Here is a 23,190-nt window from a genome sequence, read left to right as displayed (position 1 = left end):
TGTGGAATGCATGGGACAGATGCAGGACTTGGCTAATCTGACTTGAGAGTCATGGGACCCTGTAACACCTGAGGATACTCCACATCTGGAAACGCACTCTGTCATTCTGTAGCAGAGAAGAGCTTCCACAAATGTATTTCTATATGGGTTTAAAAAAAAAAAAATGCTTGTTTTCCAGCCGTGTTTCTAACTTAGAGACTGTTAGAACATGTGACTGGATGTCCAAATGGCGGACCCACCTTTGCCAGCCGGGGGGTAGAGGGCTTTAGAGCTGAACCAGAGGAACCCCACACGCTCCTCAGTCTGCAGTGTCTCTCCACTTTGGGAGGCTCCTCTTTTAAGGGGCAGTGTTATCTACTTATCGATGCCCCCCCCCCCAACCTGTCCCGGGACCAGCCGGTGCTCCTTCATGTCGCTGTGCCCTGAGGCCCACGTCCAAGTTGGGGGTGACCCCAGCTCACGCGGTGATTTGGCTCCTTTAAGAGCTGGGACAGGCTCCCAGAGCCCTGCAGCTCCTCCGCAGCCGGGAGCAGAGACCAGCTGTCGGCACCCCCCGCCCCCCCAACCTCTCTGTGTTTACATGCACGGTCACATGGTAACCTCTCCCAGCTCGTGGGCTGGCTGCACAGTTACCTCATCTGCAGTCCAATGACCTCATCCACGTAAAATGTGGCAAGTGCGAGACAGGAGCAGAAAGGGCCCAGCTTCTCACTCAGAGCCCCCAGGAGAAGCTGTCCTCCGCACTGGCTCAGGAAATCAGCCAGAGAGCTGTCCACTCGGTAATTACTCCCGGCCAGGAGCTGATTCATAAGTCAAGTGGATGTGTCTTCCGGGGGTCGGGGTGGGGGGGGAGGTGGGGGCTGGGAGGGGCCTGTGCAGAAATGTGGGTGCCCACACCTGGGAGCTGCTTATCTCAGGGGCTCGGCATCCCCCCCTCTCCCTGTCAAAGGACCACTGACCGCAGGCTAGGCTGAGCCACTATTCCCCATCCTCCAGCAGCTTAGGCGCTTTGAAGATGTTGACACACAAACAGGATGAGAAATGCACCACAGAAGCAGAGAAAGGCACGTGTTCTCTTAACTTGGGGGTGGAAGTGTCGCCAGACATCATGGTTTTTTGGTTTTTGTTTTTTTTTTTTTTTTTACTGTTTATCACTTTCTTTGAATTATATTTGCTCTCCCCCTCCAAAAAATATTGCATGCGATGACTAGGAATATAAAATAAATTACCTTTGCCATAGGCTGCTGGGTTTATTAGCCCCTTTCTAGCTCTTCACAATGTAAAGGACAGGCTGACCTAGAGTGATCTCCTCCTTCCAGTGGGCTCTCTCTCCTCTCAGTAAAGGGAGCTCTGCTATTTGTGCGTTTAACAGCTTAACCCTTTCAGTGACTCCAGACCTCCGTATTCTTTCAGGGATTTTTTTTTTTTTTTTTTTGGAGGGAGAGTGTTCAGCTTTGGGGTGGCATTTAAAATTTTAAGGCAGCTGATTTATATTGTCCATATCCTGTATATATTAAAAAAAAAAATAAAGAGAGATGAAAACCAAGCCCAGGAAATAAACATGGAAGAAAAACACAGAAGTCCAGTAGCTTCAGAGGTCGAGAATTTATTTGGATAAGGTCTGCACAGTGAGGGTCTTGCTGGAGGGGGCGGAAGTTACCCATTTTAAAGAGCAAATGTTAATAAACGTACCGAAGCCTATCCCTGACTATATGGAGATCAATTAGTGAAATAGGACCCATTGCTCTTTTCCTTTAAATGCCTGACAAAACCAGTTATTAAAGGTGGGATCTAAGTCTTCTAAGGAGGGAAGCAAATGCTAGGTTCTAATGAGCAAAAGAGCAGAGGTCATTATTTCGCTGGGGTGTTTGCTATTTACTCCCAGTCATGCACTTGACATAGTCCTGCTTATTAGCAAGGCTGGGGGCAGCGCTGGAGGGTGTTCAGATCATCTCCTCCCAAATCTGGACTCCTGGACAGTCCTCCCCCGCACGGATGAACGCCCCCATGAGTAACTCGCCTCCCCAGCCTGTCCAGAGTCACCTAGACTGCTGGCAAATGGTTCCTCGGAGCAAGGTACGCACTACGGAGAACCGGAGGCTGTATATTTAAACAATTATGGGCCTCTGTGTGTCTCTGCCTCCTGCTGCACAGTTCGGAGCAAGATGGTGTAATATGTGCATTTTACATATCAATGGTAGAAGAGGCTGTTTCCAGATGGCCGTACCTATTTCAAAGCCACCTTTTTATGCACGAGGAAGACTGGGTGACCTCCCTCCAAGTAAATGTGTTTTGTGAGCCCTGGGAATGAATGCTTAAAAAAATGGTCCTGGGCTATATTTCATGTCCAGTCCATCGCGTTGTGTGTGCACAGCTGTTCGGGGCTGGCATGTGGTAGCATATTAAAAGGAAGATTACCATTTCCCGTTTTTTCCCCCTTCTGAAGGCTTGATCTGCATATATGAAACTTGTGGAAAAAATAGGCATAATGAGACAAGGAAGCTGGGTCTCAAGGCACTAGTCGGTGCACATCTGGAGTTTGTAGCATTCTAGAGATAGTTACTTATTCCCAGGAGTCCCCCGCCGGAATGGGAATGGTAGCCCGGTATCCATGGTGAGCTTCCCTATCGCACCGTGCCAGGTGTGCGCGTGTGTGTTATTTCTTGGAAAGGCTGTCCTCTGAGGGGTGGGAGGGGAGAGGACGAGAGGAGGGAAAAAACAGAAGGGAGGTAATTAGGCGCCACCTCGCCCAGTGGAGCCAGCCCAGGCGTCTGAAATCAGGAGTGGGTATCGCAGGGGCGCTGGAGGAGTCAGATGGTGTGCGTGGAGCCTTCTCGGCGCCTGCCAGCTCCACGCTTGTTTCTATGGGGACAGGACCGGAGAAGAGAAGCCCTGGGGTCAGAGGAGGCACGCAGATAACCGTACCGAGCAGGAAGGGTCTGGGAAGGTCCTAGGCAGTATGATTCTGTTCTTGAACTGACCATCTGAATTCATGCTGATTATTTCCCAGTTAAGAAATTGGAAGTGTTTCAGACCTCCTAGGCTGTAATTTAGAAAAAGACTTCATGGGATAGCCTTGTTGTTGGGTAGCTGGCCGGCTGGTCTTTGTACTCCCATTTAATGGATGGAGAGGTGGGGGTCTGGGACTGTACGGACCTGCCTCACCTAAGGGGTAAGCCGGGAGGGAGTCTGGGAAGTTTTCCCAAGGAAGAGAGTTCATTAGAGTTTCACAGATTCATGCGATTCGTGGCCTTTTTTTTTTTTTTTTTTCCTTTTGTGCTGCAAGATTGTGAGGTTCCAGATGCTCTGTGTAAAACAATGCCCCACAGGGGAAAGCCAGGGAGGGGAAGTGTGAGGTCCAGCTTGAGGCCACCCTAAAAAGGGCTATAAACAGCAGCTGCTTCTATTGTGTGCTGTACTTCTATTCCAAGTGCTGCCTGTTAGTTTAGGCCTTCCAGCTCCTTGTTTCTTTCTCTGAAACCAGATGTGGCCAACAGGAGTCTGTCAAGTCAGCGGTGGACCCCAGATGGTGGGAGTCCGGGGAAAGGAAGCCTAGGGGCACACGGAGGGGTTTGGGTGCCCAGCGGGAGAGAAGGTCGTCTCCCCTTTCTCGGGGACTCCCCCCATCTGACAGCGCTCGAAGTTTGGCAGCTGAGGCAAAGTGGGAAAAGGGGACTTGACTCGTCTGATCTTCTGGCTCAAACGTGGGCACCTGGAGGGCACGGGACACACTTGAGGAGGAGAGATGATGGCAGAGGAGTCTCAGAAGAGCCACGGTTAGGTAGCTCCCCCCCCCCCCCCCTGCAGGGCAGGAGGAGGATAAACAAAAGAGCTCACGCCCTGGGACCAGGCAGACCTGGGTGATGAAACACGAGGACGTGGGCAGGAAAAGACAAGTATTACGCTCAGTCCCACCAGCAAAGGGGCTCCCCAGTTCCCCTGTGGGTAGGGAATCGACGTCAGCTTCAGAGCCATATCACTTCTAGTTAATTGTGTGTGTGTGTTTACCATTTTGGAATCTGTGCGTTCAGTGTTCTTAACTAACACCTCCTTTCTCCTCCCTCTTTCTTTCTTTCCCGAGTTCGAGGACCTTTTGAAATATGAATCAAAAGAACTGTCTGAGATAAGTGGTACCCTAATAGTACAGCCAAGAATCGGAAGCGCAGAATGGGGAGATGATAAGAATCCTATCTGTCGAGGTCCTCAACAATGCTCCCAAAGCTATGTTTGTCATATTTTGTTTGACAGCTATTTCCGAATCACACAACTGAATTCTCATCTACAGCTGGTAGAAGTGAGATGGATGGAACCATTGTAGAGAGCAATTCAGAAATATTTAGCCATATTGTCTATTTTTATATTTGGAAACACGGCTATCCCAATATATGCCAGAGAAAGTCTTGCACAGGTCCAGACGAAAATAAATGTGCACGGGTGTTCCTCACGGCCTTATTTTGGGTCCCAGGGAGTTGGAGGTGATGTCGGTATCCATCATTTGGGGAATGGGTAGATGAAATCTGATAGAAGCTAATGGTGGAAGATGATGCAGCAGTTGAAGCAATGGAAACCATTTTTTTAAAAACATTTTTAATGTTTTATTTTATGTGTGAGAGAGACAGAGAGAGAGAGAGAAAGAACATGAGTAGGGGAGGGGCAGAGAGAGAGAGGGAGACACAGGACTTGACACAGGACCCAGGCTCCACATTGTCAGCACAGAGCCCGGCATGGGGCTCGAACCCACTAACTGTGAGATCATGACCTGAGTCAAAGTCGGATGCTTAACTGATGGAGCCACCCAGGCGCCCCTCAATGGAAACCTTTTTTAAGGAAGAGTGCTAAATGAAAAAGTAAAAAATAGAACAGGATCTGTAGCATAATATTATTTTAATGAAGTTAAGAAAAGCGTACATAGACAAACCCTTTACTTTTAAGATATGTGCATTTCCAAGGGTAAACCTCTAATACATTAGAGGGATGTGGAGAGGAAAAGAGACAGGTCATGGGGATCAAGAATAAAGGGGAGAACAATCGAAATAAAGTTAAAGAAGGGGGAGGTTTTTTACTGACCAATTGCAATGTTGTATCATGAACTGAAGGGAAAATGAACTCAGCTCGGTGCCTGAGTTCCTATGTATAGAAAATTCTCTCTCTCTGCGATCTACATACCTATAAAATATCATAGTTTCTGAAATAAGAGGTACGATAGAAATTCATAAACACATTTCGGTATCATCACCTAGCAATCTATCATCAAATACTCTTTAAACCTATACGATGGGTTGAATCGTGTTCAGTATGATGGGACAGGCGGTATTGTCTTTGTTCTTATCATGAAGCTTGGAAACCATACGTGAAATATTAGTGTGCAATTCTACAGTTTATAATTAGGGTTGAGACAGTGTGAGGCATACCACAGGAGTTAAAAAAAAGATTTCATTGGAGAGGATAGGAGTAGTCAGGGGAAATGTAACAGAGGGAGAGCCTCTGTACCGGGCCGTGAAGGATGGGGAGGCCTTGGCTTAGATGGGACAGTCAGCAGAGTGGCCAGACCCAGAAAGGGGCAGGTGTGAGGTGTGGAGAAGAGGGGATGCGATGCCTACTTCCCCTGTCACGTGTGTGACATTCATCTCCTGAGAGATTCCCTTCCCCGGCTCCTCTGCCCCCTTGGGATCCTCAGGAGGCCATTTTGTGTTCCTTCCTCTCTTGCGCCTGGTCAGGGCGAGGGCCGTGGAGAGTGGGATTTGGGATGTGGCCTGGGGGAGGCACGTGCTGTGTTCTCTGTCAGCTTTCTTGTCCATCTGACATTTGGGGCTACCTCCCAGCTTTGACAGGACGACAGGAAGGGGTCACGTTTTAAAGTGACAATCCTGCATTGGTAATATTACACAGAAAATTCTTAACCCGCACACTTGCGGACAGACTGTCCACCGATCATTTGTCAAGATCTTTTCAAAAATCAAAATCCCGGGCGGCTGTGTGCCTCAGTTGCTTAAGCACCTGCCTCTTGATTTTGCCTCAGGTCATGATCTCACGGTTCATGGGACTGAGCCCCATGTGGAGCCTCACGTTGGGATTCCCTCCCTCTCTCTCTCTGCCCCTTCCCTGCGTGTGCTCTCTCTCTCTCAAAATAAATAAACTTAAAAAAAAAAGAATCAAAATCATATATGCATGAGTTTGAAGAGTCAGCGAATACCGTGATGTCTCAGAGAAGCAGGAGTCCCAAGCCCGTTTTCCCTCCATTTTTTCCTCACCCAGAGGCATTCAGTTGGAGCAGTGTTGATAAATTCCTTTTGTTTTCACTTGTTTCTATTTAATAGGATTATATTGCTACTTTTAATTTTCCAGTTTCAGATGTTTAGGATTTAGCTTTCTTCTTCCTCCCTTGACACAACGAATGTTTCCCCTCCCACACCTTCCCAGTGGAGTTCATATTATAATTTTGATTAAATGAATACTAAGGCTATGTTACTTGGAGCTGAGCTATAGAGTGACAGGGATTACGTTTCCTTTCCCAGATAACTTTTTGAGCTCTCTGGATGCCAGCTGTCCAATACAGTAGCAAATAGGGATATGTGACTATTGAGTTCTTGAAATGACTAGTGTAACTAAGAAATTAATTTTAATTTTAATTAGTATTGTTTTTTAATGTTCATTTATTTATTTGGAGAGAGAGAGAGAGCGAGAACTTGAGCGGGGGAGGGGCAGAGAGAGAGGGAGAGAGAATCCCAAGCAGGCTCCGTGCTGTCAGCACAGAGCCCGACACGGGGCTCAATCTCACGAATCGTGAGATCATGACCTGAGCCGAAATCGAGTCAGACACTTCCCCAAAAGAGCCGCCCAGGCACCCCGGGAATTAATTTATAGTATTATTTAATTTTAATTCTTTTACATCTGAATTTAAAAACTGATGGCTTTTGGAAAGATTTTAAGTATGTTTGGAACACCTTTGGTATGTGAACAACTTCTTCAAAAGCTGCAAACTTAATGAAAATGAAATTCAGATAAAATCAAGTATTTCTGAGAAATTTTAGTGTGCAAATTGAGGTGGGCTGTAAGTGCAAAATATACATGGGATCTCAAAGACTTAGTATGAAAAAAGAATATAAAGTATCTCATTAATAATTCTGTATTGATTTTACCGTGAAATAATATGTTAAATATGTTGGGTTAAGTACGGTGTGTTCTTGATATTAATGAATTTCAGCTTTATTTATTTATTTATTTATTTATTGTTCTATTTATTTTTTATTAAACATTTTAAAAAGTATGTATTTTTGAGAGAGACAGAGCGTGAGTGGGGGAGGGGCACGCACACACACACACACACACACACACACACACACAGAATCCGAAGCAGGCTCCAGGCTCCAGGCTCCGAGCTGTCAGCACAGAGCCCGACACGGGGCTCGAACTCACAAACTGTGAGATTATGGCCTGAGCTGAAGTCAGATGCTTAACCAACTGAGCCATCCGGGTGCCCCTATCTATTTTTTTGTTTCAGTAAACCCTGTACCCAATGTGGGGCTCAAACTCACAACCCCAACACCGAGAGCCACATGCCTCAGCACCAGAGCCAGCCAGGTGCCCCTCTGTTCTTTCTTCTTAAAATGTGATTACTAATAAATGTAAAGTTACATATGGGGTTCACACTTTCTTTCTACTGGAAAGCGCTGCTCTGGATTATAGTGGTGTTGTTTCTTTATTTGATTTTCACTACACTTATCAGCCTCTGATACTGTACCAGTGTTCTAGATCTCCTCTTGAGCTGTGTACTCACTTCAGACATTCTGTCTCTTCATCTTCTGGGCAAGTCTTCCTGGAGTCCTCTGACGAGCTCTTGTCTGAACTGGCTGCTGTCATTCTGAGATCCCTCTTCACTAACGTTCTGGAAATTCCCTTTATTGTTCTATTGTGTTGAAACCCGTTTCCTGGATTTCATATTTTCTTCTTTCTTGGTTCATTCCTTTGTTTTATGAAGCACACTCTCCCACAGTTTCCTTAAAAAAGCGTGTGGGAGATTCGTTTCTCGTATGTCTGAAAATGTCTTCATTCTGCACATGTTCATAGTTTGTCTGGGTAAGTTCAGTGTGGGGATAAATTTTCAGAATTTGGAAGGCGCTGCACCATTTTGCTCCCTGTGTTGCCACTGAGTAGTCGTTCCATCATTTATCATTTGTATGTGGCTTCTCTCTCTCTCAATCTCTGTCCCTCTTTCTCCTCCCTCCCTCTCTTTGCAGACTTTTCTTTTTCTAAGTAACGTTAGGAGGTTTCGTGATGATGTGACTTGCTTATGTCATACCTTTCAATTCTGGGAAGTTCCCTTGAGTTACTTTATTGGTGATTTCCTCCACTCCATTTTCTCTGTTCCTTCTCTTTGGAGCTCTTATTATTCGGATGAAATAGATACTTGCTGGGCTGTACTGGTCCTCTAATTTTCCTATCTGATTCTTTTATTTTTCATCTCTGACTTTTGCTCTCCTTTCCAAAAAGTTTCCTCAGCTTATTCCCTCACCCTTCTGTGGAGTTATCCACTTATACGGTCATAAATGTAATTTCTGAAAGCTCTTTTTTGTTCTTGGACTACTGTCTCTTTTTAATAGCATTCTGATCTTGTTTTATGGATGCAATGTCTTCTGCCGTATCTCCTTCTTTATGGACAATAACGATCATTTTGCTTTTTAGCTTTCTCCTCCCATCATAATCTAGTTCCTCTAAATCTCCTTTCTTCTGTGTGCTTCTCATGAAAGATGTTCTCATAGGTCTGGTAATTGTGGCTTGTTTGCACATGGTTAGGGTAGGGGACCGAAAGGTGACTGGAGGCTGTCTGTAGGTGGGTGTCCTACAGAAAAGAACCTTCTCTGTAAGGTGGCTGTGAGGAGCTCTCAAGTGAGTCACTTTAGGTGTTTTCTCTAGAGCTGGTCAGAATTCCCAGAGGAGAATCTGCCTGTGTTTTTCTTTTAGGGTAACATCGTGGCTGCGAGAATTCTGGGAGCTGAGCTGGGGAAGATGGCTTGGGATTTCAACACCCATCATGTATACATTCACCAAACCCTCTTGTCTCTGTGAGACACCCCAGGCTGCTGTTGGCTGCCTTTTCTGTTTAACAAACTACCCTGAAACTTTGTGGCTTGGGGCCACCATTTTATTTTGCTTATAATATGGAGGGTCAGGAATTTGGCAGCTTAGCTGGGTGGTGTATCTCTGATCACATGGCCTTGGCTGGTGCAGCTGGCATGGATGGTCTACTTCCATGCTGGCTTCTCACTCCCAAGGCATGGCCTCTCTCAAGTTTCTTTTTCTCTCTCTCCAGGGTGTCTCACTCTCTGGGATCTCTGCATGGCTTGGGCTTCTCACAGCTTGGTGTTCTCAGGGTGGTCATGCCTTTTAAATGGATGCTGACTTCCAACAGGCAGGAAGCAAAACCTGTCAGGCCAGTATAACCAGAGCTGGCACAGTGTCACTTCTAGCATATTCTGTTGGTCAGAAAAGTCACATTGTTCCTCCAGCCCCCTGCCTAGATTCAAAGATGTGGAGAAATAGACTCTTCTCCTTGAAAGAAGAGGAAGGTCACTTTGTATATGAGCAGTTGTGTTTTGGGAGATTTGCCATCTTTGGAAATTTTAATCTGCCACACTGTTCAGATTAAAGTTAATTAAAAAAAAGTTCTAATGTGGGGCACCTGGGTGGCTCAGTCGGTTAAGTGTCCAACTTGGGCTCAGGTCATGATCTCATGGTATGTGAGTTCGAGCCCCCATCGCGCTCTGACAGCTCCGGGCCTGGAGCCTGCTTCGGATTCAGGCTCCCTGTGTCTCCCTGTGTCTCCCTCTCTCTCTCTGCCCCTCCCCTGCTTATGCTGTTTGTCTCTCTCTCTCAAAAATAAATAAATGTTAAAAAATTTTTTAAATTCTAATGAAAAAAATTTTAAAAATTCTAGCGAGCATGATTTTCACCAATAGAAATATTTATCAATTGTTTCTTCTTCATAGCTATTCTCCATAATGACCTTTCAACATGTCGAAAATCCGAATTAAAAATCCCTGCTTTTTGGAATAATTTCATAAATTCATGGATTAAACATTTGCTCTGATTCTTCAAAATGTGTTCTTTTTTGTGTACTAAATCTTTTCATATATTTTGGGGTTTTTGTTTTGTTTCAATTTGCTTTTTCCTTTGAAAGGAGATCTATATTTGTCTGGCTTGGAAATTTGAGACCGCGTTTTCAGTGATTGTGTTGGTTCCTGTTCTCTGCGTCCCAGAGGGAAAATTTTAAGTTTTTATGTCTCTGGTAACTGATGAGGGCCTTCCCCAAATCCCTCCAGGAGGCCTACAGCTCTGTGTACGAGGCACTGGGTGTAGCTGCCAAAGTGCCCCACGTTCCACCCACCAACCATCTCACAATCCCATCTTTTAGTAGTTCACGTGTGAGTTTCCCAGGGCTTTGGGGAAATTTTACCCTCTTAGTTCCCACATGGCCTTTCTCTGTCAGCACTGCCTCATTCTTGTTAATACTTTGACCCCTCTGTTTTCACCTCCACCAAATCATGCCCGCCTCCTCAAAGTTTCTAGCACAATATTTTACATGAAAGTTAAAGACCTTTCTCCCTGGCTACTACAACTCTATGATTCTTTCCGTGGGATTTGAGAAGGGAAGGGCATCAAACGTGCCATCTATAAGTCTCATCGGTCACTTTGTCATTGGTTTTCGTCAACCAGGTTTACTAAGACCTGCTCCAAAGATTTACTTATGCCTGACACGATGAATATTTTCCGTTCTGTGGCTAATAAGAGGTGCAACCATTATCTATAGAAGTGGTTCTCAATCCTGGATGTGCGTTAGAGTCACCTGGGGGGCTTTGACAAAAGGCTGAAGTCCAAGCTGCACCACCAGATGTCATGATTTGATTGACCTGGGACGGGGCCAGTCATCAGGATTCATAAAAGCTCCCCAGGTAGTTTTGGTACTCAGAGAGCTCTTAGAATCATGGGTGCATGTGCTGTGCCTCTGAGTGCCTTCGGAATGGGGAAAAGGAGAAAAAGGAAAGAGTAGGAGTAGAAAGGGAGTCATCACAGGGCTGTAGTGCCTGCGTCCTATTTTTGCTCCAGAACCAAAGTCTGCATAACCTTATATTATTACCTCTTTGAGGCCCCCTTTCACTCTCTATAAAGTATCAATAATGATATCAACCTCATGACCTGGATGCAAGATAAAACTGCATGTCTGTGAAAGCAAATGTTTGTTATTTTTAGATTTTCATTTTAGAGAGAGAGAGAACATGAGTAGGGGGGATGGGAAGAAGAAGAAGAAGAAGAAGAAGAAGAAGAAGAAGAAGAAGGGGAAGAAAGAGAGAGAGAGAGAATCCCAAGTAGGCTCCACACTCAGCATGGACCTCAACGTGGGGCTCTATCCCATGACTCTGGGATCGTGACCTGAGCCTAAATCAAGTGTCAGGTGCTCGACAGACCGAGTCACCCACACACCCCATGTTATTATTAAAAAAAAAAAAAAAAGAAAGAGAGAGAGAGAGAAAGAGAGAAAATGTAGCGCTAGAAAAGGAAGAGAAATGACATGAAAGAAAAGGAAAATTCATAAGATTGGGAACAATGAATGGTGTCCCTTCCATTGGCTTTTGGATTTGGCATGAATATAAGTCACTTGTCTTTTTTTTTTTTTTTTTAATTTTTTTAATGTTTATTTATTTTTGAGAGAGAAAGCACAAGCAGGGTAGGGGCAGAGAGAGAGGGAGACACAGAATCCAAAGCAGGCTCCAGGCTCTGAGCTGTCAGCACAGAGCCCGACGCGGGGCTCAAACCCACAGACTGCGAGATCATGACCTGAGCCGAAGTCGGACGCCCAACCGACTGAGCCACCCAGGCGCCCCATAAGTCACTTGTCTTTTTTTTTTTTTTTTCAACGTTTTTATTTATTTTTGGGACAGAGAGAGACAGAGCATGAACGGGGGAGGGGCAGAGAGAGAGGGAGACACAGAATCGGAAACAGGCTCCAGGCTCCGAGCCGTCAGCCCAGAGCCCGACGCGGGGCTCGAACTCACGGACCGCGAGATCGTGACCTGGCTGAAGTCGGACGCTCAACCGACTGCGCCACCCAGGCGCCCCAAGTCACTTGTCTTTTAATGGTGAGAAACTACAGGGAACATTCCAGGAAAGGAGTCAAAGGGGCCTAAATTTGGGCTCCAAATCTTTGAATGCTTCCTTAGCTGTACCAGCAGGAGCTCAGAGATTCCACCCTCAGTAAATGTTATCGGTATTTCCTGCCTATCTTCCTAAAAGACCACTTGCAATGTAAACTCAGGATTGATGGGCAGGTGAAATAAATACTGAGGAAGTCTCGTGATCTTTTATATAAAGTTTGTGCAAAGACTTCATGTCTAACTAGGGGCAAAAGAAGTCTCTATCGTGAAGCACCATTAACTTCCCTGCCCTCATAAGTCGATTGCGTTCGTAACACGTACACACGTTTATTTAATATGTACTCAGGATTATAGATTTTGGGAGAATACTAGGATCTTGCTTCTTTCCATTCTCCTCAATAAGGAGTTGAATTACGTATTCCCCCAAAACATACATCCAAATCATAACCTTTATGGAGTGTTGTCTCTGACACCAACCAACTCTCCAATTCTTCAATACCAAAAATTGGTTGCCCAACAATTCAGTTACATTCTGGCATGGATTACCCAGTTAGCGCAGACCCCACAGATTAAGGGCTCAATCCCGCAAGATTGCCCCACTCCAGATGCCAGTTGTGAGTCTCAGGTCACCAATACTTCTGACCATGTATAAATGGAGGGTATCCATGACCCCCCTCCTCAGGTTTGATAATGTGCTAGAATGGCTCACAGAACTCAGAAAAACAGATTACTTATGTTTATTTGGGTTACTATAAAGGATGCGATTCAGGAATAGCCACCTACAAGAGATGCCCAGGGCAAGGTCTGGGGCAAGGGCATGGAGCTTCCAAATCCTCTCTGGGAGCGCCACCCTCCCACCTCCTGGATGCGTTCAGCAACCCAAAGCTCCCTGGATCACATTGTTTAAGGGCTTTTATAGAGCTCAGTCTCCAGCCTTCCTCCTCACCCTTCCCCAGAGATTGGTGGGTGAGGCTGAAGGTTCCCACTGTCTAATTACTTGATCCTCCTGGTAACCATCCTGATCCTGAGGGGATCCAGAGGCCCTGAGTTACCTCATTAGCATAAACTCCAGTGTCATTGAAAGGGGTGCATTATGAATAACAAAAGACACTCCTACCACTCAGGAAATCCCAAGGGTTCTGAGAGTTCTATGTCAGGAACCTGGGACAAAGACCAAATATATTTTTGTATTATAATACACCCATGGTACCTGCGCATGCGATCCTATTTGCAAATAGGTTTTTGCAAATGCAGTTAAGTTAAAGATCTTGAGAGGAGATTATCTTAGATTTAGGGTAGGTTCTAAGTCCAGTGATTGGTATCTATGAGCACCTGGAATGGAGAGACAGACACACAGAAGAGAGGGTTTGTCATGACAGAGGCAGGGTGGGAATCATGCTCCCATGAGACAAGAAATGCTTGGAGCCACCAGGCCCCAAGGCTAGAAGAGGCAGGAGAGAGAGACGGAGAACTTTGAGGGGGAGCAGCCCTATCCCGCTGACACTTGATTTTTGACTTCTAGTCCCCAGAACTGTGAGAGAATAAACTTCTGTTGTTTTGAACCATCAAGCGTGTGGTAATTTGTTAGCGCAGCCCCAGGAAATGAATACACCCTTCCCCATACCCTAGTCTTCCTTCTTCGTCCTCCTTTAGCTTAATTATAACGTTTAAGAAATTATTCATGTTTTCAAGAAAGGTCTGACCATGCTGGAGCAAAGTACACACGACGTGCAAGTGAAGGGACCAAACAGGACCATGCGATGGGGATGTCAGGAGCCACCAGGTGGCTGAGTGCTAAGTATGCGGTACCTGTAATAAGTACAGGGAGGTCAGAGACTCCTTTGTTGTCAGACTCAGTGTACTCTTTTTTAACGATTGTTTGTTATTTAAAAACATTTTTATTTTAAGCTTTTGAGAGAGAGAGAGAGAGAGAGTGTGTGAGGTGGGGGGAGAGGGGCGGAGGGAGAGAGAGAGAGAGAGAGAGAGAGAGAGAGAATCTTTTTTCTTTTTAAGTTTTTTAAAATGTTTATTTATTTATTTTGAAAGAGAGAGAGCCGGGAAGGGGCAGAGAGAGAGAGAGGGAGAGAGAGAATCCCAAGCAGGCTCTGCACTGCCAGCACAGAGCCCGACACAAGGCTCGATCTCATGAACCACTCAGATCATGACCTGAGCTGAAATCAAGAGTCAGCCGCTTAACTGACTGAGCCACCCGGGCGCCCCAGACTCAGTGTTCCTCTTGATCAAGCATTTCTTGATCCTGAGAACTAGCTTTCCCTCTTCATACCCTAGAAGAAGCGTTTTATTCAGAAATACCGCTTTGATCTCTCAATTCTGACCCTCCTGCTAGACTCTTCTGGGTCAAAGAGTTTTCTAGATCATGCTTCCAGCATATTTTATACTTTGCTTGCCTCTGAGAGGGATTTTTGGAACATGTGACTCAAAGATGGCTGACAAAAATCACTGGGGTCTTTAATCTCTCGTGAGATACCATGAGACGGTCAAGATCCACACTGATAAATATTTTTTCATGTTTGGTAAAAACATGAAAGACATTCGAATTAATTATTATTTTCTCTCTCTTGCTTCTAAATTAAAATCAATCACTACTGGATGACATCACAAAAAGATGGTAAAGTAGGTAAAGTTCTAGGAATCTGTCCCTTCACCAAAACAATGATTGAGTTGGCAGGAAATGTCAGCCCGTTCACGGACTGAAAAGCGGCTTCCGAAGGGACTTAAACAGAAAGAAACTATTTTTTTTTCCTTCCTTTCATTCCTTTTGAAAGGTGGACATTTATAGAAATCTTTGTCAGGTTGCTGGCTGATTACAGGCATAAAAGAACAGAAGCATCAGGGACCACACAAAACAAGGAATACACATGTTGCAAAAATAGTTTGGAAAAGTAACAAAAGGTTGGCTTCAGCTTTTAACAGGTAAGATTTAGGAATCCCGAGGGTGTGGGAGAGTTAAATTTCAAGAGTTACCATAACTTAATACTCAATGTCCAATTCTTAACAACAACAATACAGGATCTACCAAAAACAAAACAAAACAAAACAAAAACAAAAACAAAACAAGACAAAAAAAAAAAGCACCCACCCCAAAAAACAAATAGGAAACCTCAAACCCAAAGAAAGCCCGAGAAAATATGGCCCATTCACAGGAGAAAACTAATTTGATAGAAATCATCCCTGAGGAATCCCAAACATTAGAATGATGAGTCAAAGATGTTCAATCTGCTGTGTTAATAAAATAGTGACTAAGAGAAACCATGGACAAAGAACTAAAAGAAATCGGGAAAACAACATCTGAACAAAATGAGAATATCGACAGACAAAAATTATAAAAAGGGAATCAAGCAGAAATTTTGGAGCCAAACCTACAATAACTGAAATGAAAAACTCATGAGAGGGGCTAAGCAGAAGATTTGAGCGGGCAAAATAAAGGGTCAGTGAACTTATAGGTAAGAAGCTGAAATTATCTAGTCTGAGAACCAGAAGGAAAAGAAAGTGAAGACAAGTAAACTGAGCATGAGGGTTGTGTGCAATAGCATGAAACATACTAACATACACATTTAAGGAAGGAGTCCTAGGAGGAGAAAGAAAAGGGAAGAAAACAATCCGAATGATTAATGGTTGAAAATTTCCCAAATTGGAAAAACCATATGAGATACATGTCTAAGAAACTCAATGAACTCCATGCAGGAAAAACTCAAAGAGGCGCATTAGAGTCAAACTGTCAAAACACCAAGGCAAAGAGAGAATCTTGAAAGCGCCAAGAGAAAAGGGACTTATCCTGTTCGGGGGAAGCCACAGTCAGATCAACAACTTATTTCTCTTCAAAAATCATGGAGGCCGGAGGCAGTGGGAGGACATTTAAAAAATCCTGAATGAAGTCCGTCAACTGAGAATCCTGTATCTGGCAAAACCGTCTTTCAAGAGGGAAGGGGAAATTAACACATCTCCAGATTAACAAAAGCCAGGGGAGTTCAGTCCCAGTGAACCTCCTGTACAATAAAGGTTAAAGGAGTCTTTCAGGCTCATGAAAGGACAGTAGACTTTAAACCAAAACCATTAGAAGAAAACCCAAAGAACACTGGTAAAGGGAACAGTATAGGTAAGTATGATATCCTATCATTGCACTTTTGTTACTGTTTATAACTTCTTTCTTTTTCCCATGTGATTTAACAGGCAGATGCATGAAACTATGATTCTAGGTCTATGTTAGTGGGCGTACAACCTGTAAAGGTGCAATCTGTAACAATAACTATGTAAAGGGGGAGAGCCGGAGACATTAAGAACAGAGTGTATACTCTTGAAATTCAGATGGTATTCCTCAAACGAGGTTGTTATACTTTTAAGACGTTAACTGCAATCCCCAAGATCATGACTAAGAAAACAACTTAAAAAAAGGCAGGGGAGGCCAGAAAAAGGAATGAAAACGACACACTACAAAGTCACACACTACCAAAACATTCGACAATTTTTTCAGAGTACCTTGTAATGGTTTTTACATAGGAGTTCTCACAACCCAACCTGTGTGAGGGGAGTCAGTCCCGTACTCTACTTGGGCAGCTTGGATCAACTGGCCGTGAGGTAGTAGCACACTGAGCCAGTTTTATAAGGTCAAGGGAAGACCTCGGGTTCAAGAAAGAGCACAAAAGAATGGAGAACGTGCCAGAAGACAGAGGAGGTGGGTTCTAGCTGCCTGCCGTCTTCATCGCTAAGAAGCCATGTAACACTGGACAACCCTGAGTTTACTTTTCCCTAAAGAGAGGACCTTGAGCTAGATAACCTCAAAGGCCTCTCCAGGCTGCTGATGAACACCAGGCTCGCACAGCGTCCCCCTTGTCAGGGCGCGCCCTCTGAATTGAAGAGCGTGAGTAATGGAGACGTCTTCCTACTCTTTTCCAGCGCGGAGGTGCATTCTCGGAGACTAGTTTTAAGAGAGATGAAAAGTGTCATGTGGCTGGAAGGGACCTTGCAAAAGGACTTAGTGCAAGAGGAACCACAACTACAATACTGATAACTTCTGCCTGTGTAGTTTCTGTGTAGTGTTACCTCCAGAAGGAGCCTGCCACACACACACACACACACACACACACACACACACAAATATACTTTTTTTTTTTCTTCTGGTGGTTAAATGGTTTTATTTTCTGAGGACGCTGGGAGCAGGGGCTTCAAGGTGAGGTGCGCGGGGGCTGGGAGCCAGCCGGGTAGGGCAGCAACAAGCCGTGGGCGCTCACTCTTGACTTTGGCAGGCAGGTGCAGGCGCCGCCTCTGGCCAGGGCGAGGGCGAGGCCACCAGGCGGGGCGAAGCAGTAACCGGAGCTGCCCCGGCAGGCGCTTGGCCAGCATCCCCTGGGTGTGAACCAGAGTGTGCCCAATATCGCTTTGAGTCTGTGAGTCAGGGAAGGCAGACATTTCGTTCACGGGAAGGAATATTTGTTGACGGTCCTCTGTGCGTCAGGCAGTGTGCTCAAAGCTGCGCACGAAAAAGAAGACGCGTGTCTTTACGGAGCCCGTGTGGTTCATCTGCCCCGGGAGAGGAAAGTGGCGCTTAGTGAGGTTGGGTTTCGTGAGTGACGTCGCTCATGCACCGTTTTTGTGTTCTGGAAGAGGCCGATACAGAACTTCTTTTGGAAATAAACTCTGGTCTGGCGCACCTGCCTGTAGGGATGTAGCTCTATTTTTTTTTTTTTAAACGTTTATTTATTTTTGAAAGAGAGACAGTGTGTGTGAGCAACGGAGGGGCAGAAGAGGGGGAGACACAGAATCCGAAGCAGGCTCCAGGCTCCCAGCTGTCCGCACAGAGCCCGAGGCGGGGCTCGAACTCACGAGCTGTGAGATCATGCCCCGCTGAAGTTGGACGCTTAACCGACTGAGCCACCCAGGCGCCCCAGCCATAGACTGTAGCTCTAATCAGTAGCCTGAGTATCTCATGTTGAAGTTAACACTTCCTCTTGTTCTGTGTAATTGAAAAACACACAGTCCCTGCCCTTTTTCACTTCTGGTGGGTGGCATAAGTTCCTCATTCAACGTTTTGCAGAGCACGTAAATACATCCCCCTCGGGGCAGGATGTGAGGCAGAGGGGAAGAAAGCAGTTACCCACCCAAGCTCTCCAGGACAGTCTGGGCCCGAGAACCAAGCACGCTCCAGCAGGGAGGTTTGCAAAGCCTGCACTTTCTTCCCCTGGCCGTGAAGAAGCAGGCCTGATTCTCTCCTAGGCCTTGGTGAAAGCTGATTTTTTTTTTTTAATGTTTATTTATTTTTGGGACAGAGAGAGACAGAGCATGAACGGGGGAGGGGCAGAGAGAGAGGGAGACACAGAACCGGAAGCAGGCTCCAGGCTCCGAGCCATCAGCCCAGAGCCCGACGCGGGGCTCGAACTCACGGACCGCGAGATCGTGACCTGAGCTGAAGTCGGACGCTTAACCGACTGAGCCACCCAGGCGCCCCATGAAATTTTTAAAGGACTTACATTCTCTTTAACCATCCCATTAACTCTTATCTAATTATTTCAAAGGGCTTTGGCATGGACATCTATTTTAATTAGGTGCCAATTTTGTCACATCTTCAAAATAATTTTATGTCCCTCCCTGATGGCCAGAATTATATGGTCAATAAAGAATTAAGGAAGCACAGAAACTGTAGTGGGCCGAATGGTGGCTCCCAGAATACCAGGCTCTCATCTCCAGAATCTATAAATGTTACCTTACTTGACAAAAACAAGAACAAAAACCTTTGATGATGTGATTAAGTTAAGACACTTGAGGTGGGGAAATTACCCTGCATTATCCAGTAGGGCCCTAAATGCAACCAAAAGTGTCCTTATAAGAGAGGCAGAGGGAGCTCACACACACAGAAGAGGAGAAGGTGATGTGAAGACAGAGGCAGAGGGGCACCTGGGTGGCTCAGTTGGTTAAGCGTCCGACTTCAGCTGAGGTCATGATCTCAGGGTTCATCTGTTCGAGCCCCGGGTTGGGTTCGCTGCTGACAGCTCAGAGCCTGGAGTCTGCTTCGGATCTGTCTCCCTCAATCTGCCCCTCCCCCGATCAGGCTCTCTCCCTTAAAAATAAGCAAACAGTAAAGAAAAAAAAAAAAAAAAAAGACAGAGGCAAAGATTGGAAAGATGTGGCCACAAGTGAAAGAATGCTGGCAGTCACTAGAAGCTTGAACAGGCAAGAAATGGACTCTATTCCAGAGCCCCCGGAGGGAGGACAGCCCGACAACATCTTGATTTCTGCCCAGGGAGACCGAGGTTGAACTTCCGCCCCCAGAACCGTAAGAGAATATAAGTTTCTGTTGCCTGAAGCCACCAAGGTTGTGGCTGTTAGAGCCGCCACAGAAAACCCAGACAGGGACAGAAACGTTCAAGGCTCTGTTGTTAGAGCATTCTGACAAAGCCTGTGGCTCCTTTCTCAGCAGAATGGTTTCAGCGCATGAAACAAAACATGTAAGCCCATGCGGAAAGCCAAGTCTATTGAAATACAGTTTTTAGGAACCAACCCTCTACGGCCTCGAGTGCCCTAACCAAGAGGACACATTTCAGATACAGGCAAGTTAGAGCCGATGTTATTTTTGAGAGACACCAGTGCGGAGAGCCCCTGTTGCCCAGCCCTCTGGAGTCCCACCCTGTGTTTTGCAGCGGCCTGCCCTGAAGGAGGCTGAGAACACGCGCGATCTGCTGTGGGGTCCAAGACTTGCTCTTGGTTTGAGGTAGTGACCCAAGTACAGCGTTCCCAGATGTGGACATTAGCTGCTGCGCCATCAGGGAAATAGCCGTTGCTCTCCGGCCCCGGGTGCCACAGACCGCTGATGCTCTGTGCTTTGCTGCCTACCCATGGAAGGAAATACCGCATTTCAGACGCTGCACCTTGGGCTCAGGGCCGCTGGCTCAGAGAAAGAGGAAGCGGGAGCACCCGCTCGAGCGGCCGCCGTGTGGGGCTGCAGGGAGGCCGCGGAGGGCTGCTGGGCAGGCCTTCAGCCTGCGTGGGCCCCGGGGCCCCTCGGACGGGCGCTCTGGGAGGCGACAGCTCCAGGAGCTGCCCGGCGATGAAGCAGGCACGGCCGATCGGACAGGGTGTCAGGTTGACTATGAAATATGACGGATTAACAGCCGAGGCTGGTGGTATGACCTGCTTTCCGACACTTCATTTAGAAGTTATCATATTGCTGGATGCTTCCTATAATTTGTGATGATGCTGATTGTGATAAATCGTGAGTTGCTGGCAAACTCCCCCGGCCCGCTCCAATGGCTGAACAGAGAAAATGTGTAATTCTGTGGGAACATTCGTGCCACGAATGAGAGCGGGATCTGGCTGTAAACAGAATGCTCAGGCCGTGAACAAAGTAATTAAATCGAGCTAATTAAATCACAATAAAAATAATTTTAATTTAATTAATTTCTCTGCACTGATTGAACATTATGTTGCAACCGTGAGGCTTTCTGAACGCTAATAGAATTTAGGGGCTGGGACCCTTGAAGTTGTGGTCACTGGTGTGGTACGTGGGTTATTGTTGAGGGAATGAAATTAAATACGTTTAACGAGATGCCGAGATGTTGACTGAGCCACAAATAGAAAATGGTTTTGGAATTAAGATAATGAGGTCTTTTCCTTTCCCAGTTAGGCTTCTGTATTAGCTGGGGCAATAAATGTCAAATTTGGTAATAATTTAAAAGGTCTGGATTAAGTAGATGGAGCACAATTGCTTCACGATGTCGGGAGGTGGGAAACCATGGTCAGTATCTCGGTTGTCAGCAGAAGTGCTGGGGATATTTGCTCATCGTCAGTCCTACCCCAAAGTCCGTGGTACCTGATAAAGACCCTACAAACCCTGGAACTAGAATCCTGTGAGGTCCTCGGTCAAGGACTAAATGAGTGGCAATGGGCTTTTAACAGCAACATGAAAGATTAAGGTGAGACATACAGAAGGACTTTTTGTCTGGGACAGGTATTAACCAAGAGCTAGTTACTTCTCATTCTTTTTCTTCCTTTTGTAAAATGTTATTTATTTGTTTTGAGATGGCGGGGGTGGGGGGGAGGGCAGAGAGAGAGAGAGATGGAGAGAGAGAATACCAAGCAGGGTCCAAGCTGTCGGTGCAGAGCCCGACGTGGGGCTCAAACCCACGAACCGTGGGATCAGGACCCGAGCCGAAATCAAGAGTCTGACACTTAACTGACTGAGCCACCCAGGCACCCCTCCTTTTTTCTTTTTTTAACCAAGTACTTCTCAAAAATGTGAACCATTGCCCCCTCACCCCCTCACCCCCATCCCTTATCCCCAGTGATAAGCAGAGAGCCTTACACTAGTTGGTATTCAAATATTTATTATTCAGTTGAATTATTGAGTTCTCGGGGAATCTCTTCCTCTAGCCCTTGGAAATTAGGACGGATGCTCTTGCAGGGTTGTTTAGACATTGTTCAGTTTCTAAGCAGGAAGATACTCACACGAGGCGACCTCTCAAGGTCACCTCCCCGAGACTAATTCTGTCATGTAAGCAACACTGGAATTCTGAATGTGTGTTCGCAGGCGCTCACATAATTACCAACTGTGATTTTAGACGAGCCTGTGCCTCGGATCCCAATATTATTTATCATGCACGTTATTTTAATTAATATTTTGTGTGTGTGCCAACATTTGAACCAGACCTCATTATGACTAGTCGGGGCACTGCATTGTTTGTTGAGTGGAATTGTTTTCTGAGATGCAGCTGGTTTCCTTCCTCAGCAGCCAGGGAGGGCAAAGAGACCAGGGGGCCAGCTTTTGCAAAAGGCTCCGGCTGCCGCAAATGTGTGTGGTGATCCTTGGTCCTAGATGGCTCGCCAGCCAGGAGCTGTTTCTCCCTCCAAAGGAGCGGGGTGGGAGGGTGGGGGCGGGGGGGGGGGTGGGGATGCCCCTAGGGAGGGCTCTACGCAGGAATGAGGTTCCCCAGGGAGAAGGAAGCGGGATCGGTGTTTGTGATGTCTGAGTGCTGCACACCAGCCCTAGGAGCCAGGGGTGTCCGTGTGCCTTTGAAGAGTGAATTGGCACCTTTTCTGTTGTCTGTTGTTTCATAATTGTTCAAACGGTGTGAAATCCAGGCTAGCACGATGCCCACGAGCTCCAGCTGGTCGCTCGGCTCAGCCCGCACAATAACCAAAGACCCTCTGCCTCCCCTCACAGGCTCTGCCCGAGGGACGTGTGGGCAGGTGTTCCTCTCCCTGGCAGAGCTGCCCCCCGAGGTTAGGGCGTGACATTTTCCAGAAGGAGACTTTGGTGGCTCTGGAAAGAACTTCCAGCTTGACCTGCGTTCCAGCCCTTTCTTTCCCATTGACTTCAGCCCCACCTGCATTCTGATACCCCACCCGACCCCGAAGCACTTCCTGGGTGCCTCCCTTACTCACGGCGCAAACATCCACCCTCAGCAGCAGGAAGGGAAAGCACAGATGGAATCCCTATCACTCTAGAGCATCGTTCCCATTCTCGCACCTGATTTCACAAAGATGCTACCCACCAAAATGAGGCTTCGCGTCTCAGTATTTGCTGTTGAGCATCAAAACCCTAAGATTGCTTTTAATCCCTTTCCCTCGCTCTCATAGACTCATAAGCCTAATTCTATTAACGTCATTCTTTATTGTGCTTCGGATCATGAGATCCAACCTTCACTGGAGGGCGGACCGGGGCCCAGACCTGTGCTAAGCACCTGACATGCCCCATGGCGTTTAGTTCTCACGGGAACTCTGTGAGGCAGGTGCTATTTTCATGTCTTTGTCACGGACAGGAGGAACGGGGGGCTTGCACACGTGAACCTACCCTGCATCACAGTTCGGAAGTGGCAAAGTCGATACTAAAATCAAGGTCCTTCTCTTTCCCCAATCCCTCCTCTTGACCATCATAGTGCCCCCGAAATGAATCAACCGCTGAGACATATTTTGTCAGCATTCTGCCCTCTCGTTCTCGGCACAGGGCTGCCTGAGAGTACAAGTGTTGCTCGTCTGTGCCCAAGCTCCACAAGCTTCCTCCTAATCCTCTTTGCCAGCCCGGAAAGCCATA

Source organism: Lynx canadensis, chromosome F2 (genome assembly GCF_007474595.2).
Source record: "Lynx canadensis isolate LIC74 chromosome F2, mLynCan4.pri.v2, whole genome shotgun sequence".
Classification (NCBI taxonomy): domain Eukaryota; kingdom Metazoa; phylum Chordata; class Mammalia; order Carnivora; family Felidae; genus Lynx; species Lynx canadensis.
Note: the sequence above shows the minus strand (reverse complement) of the source record.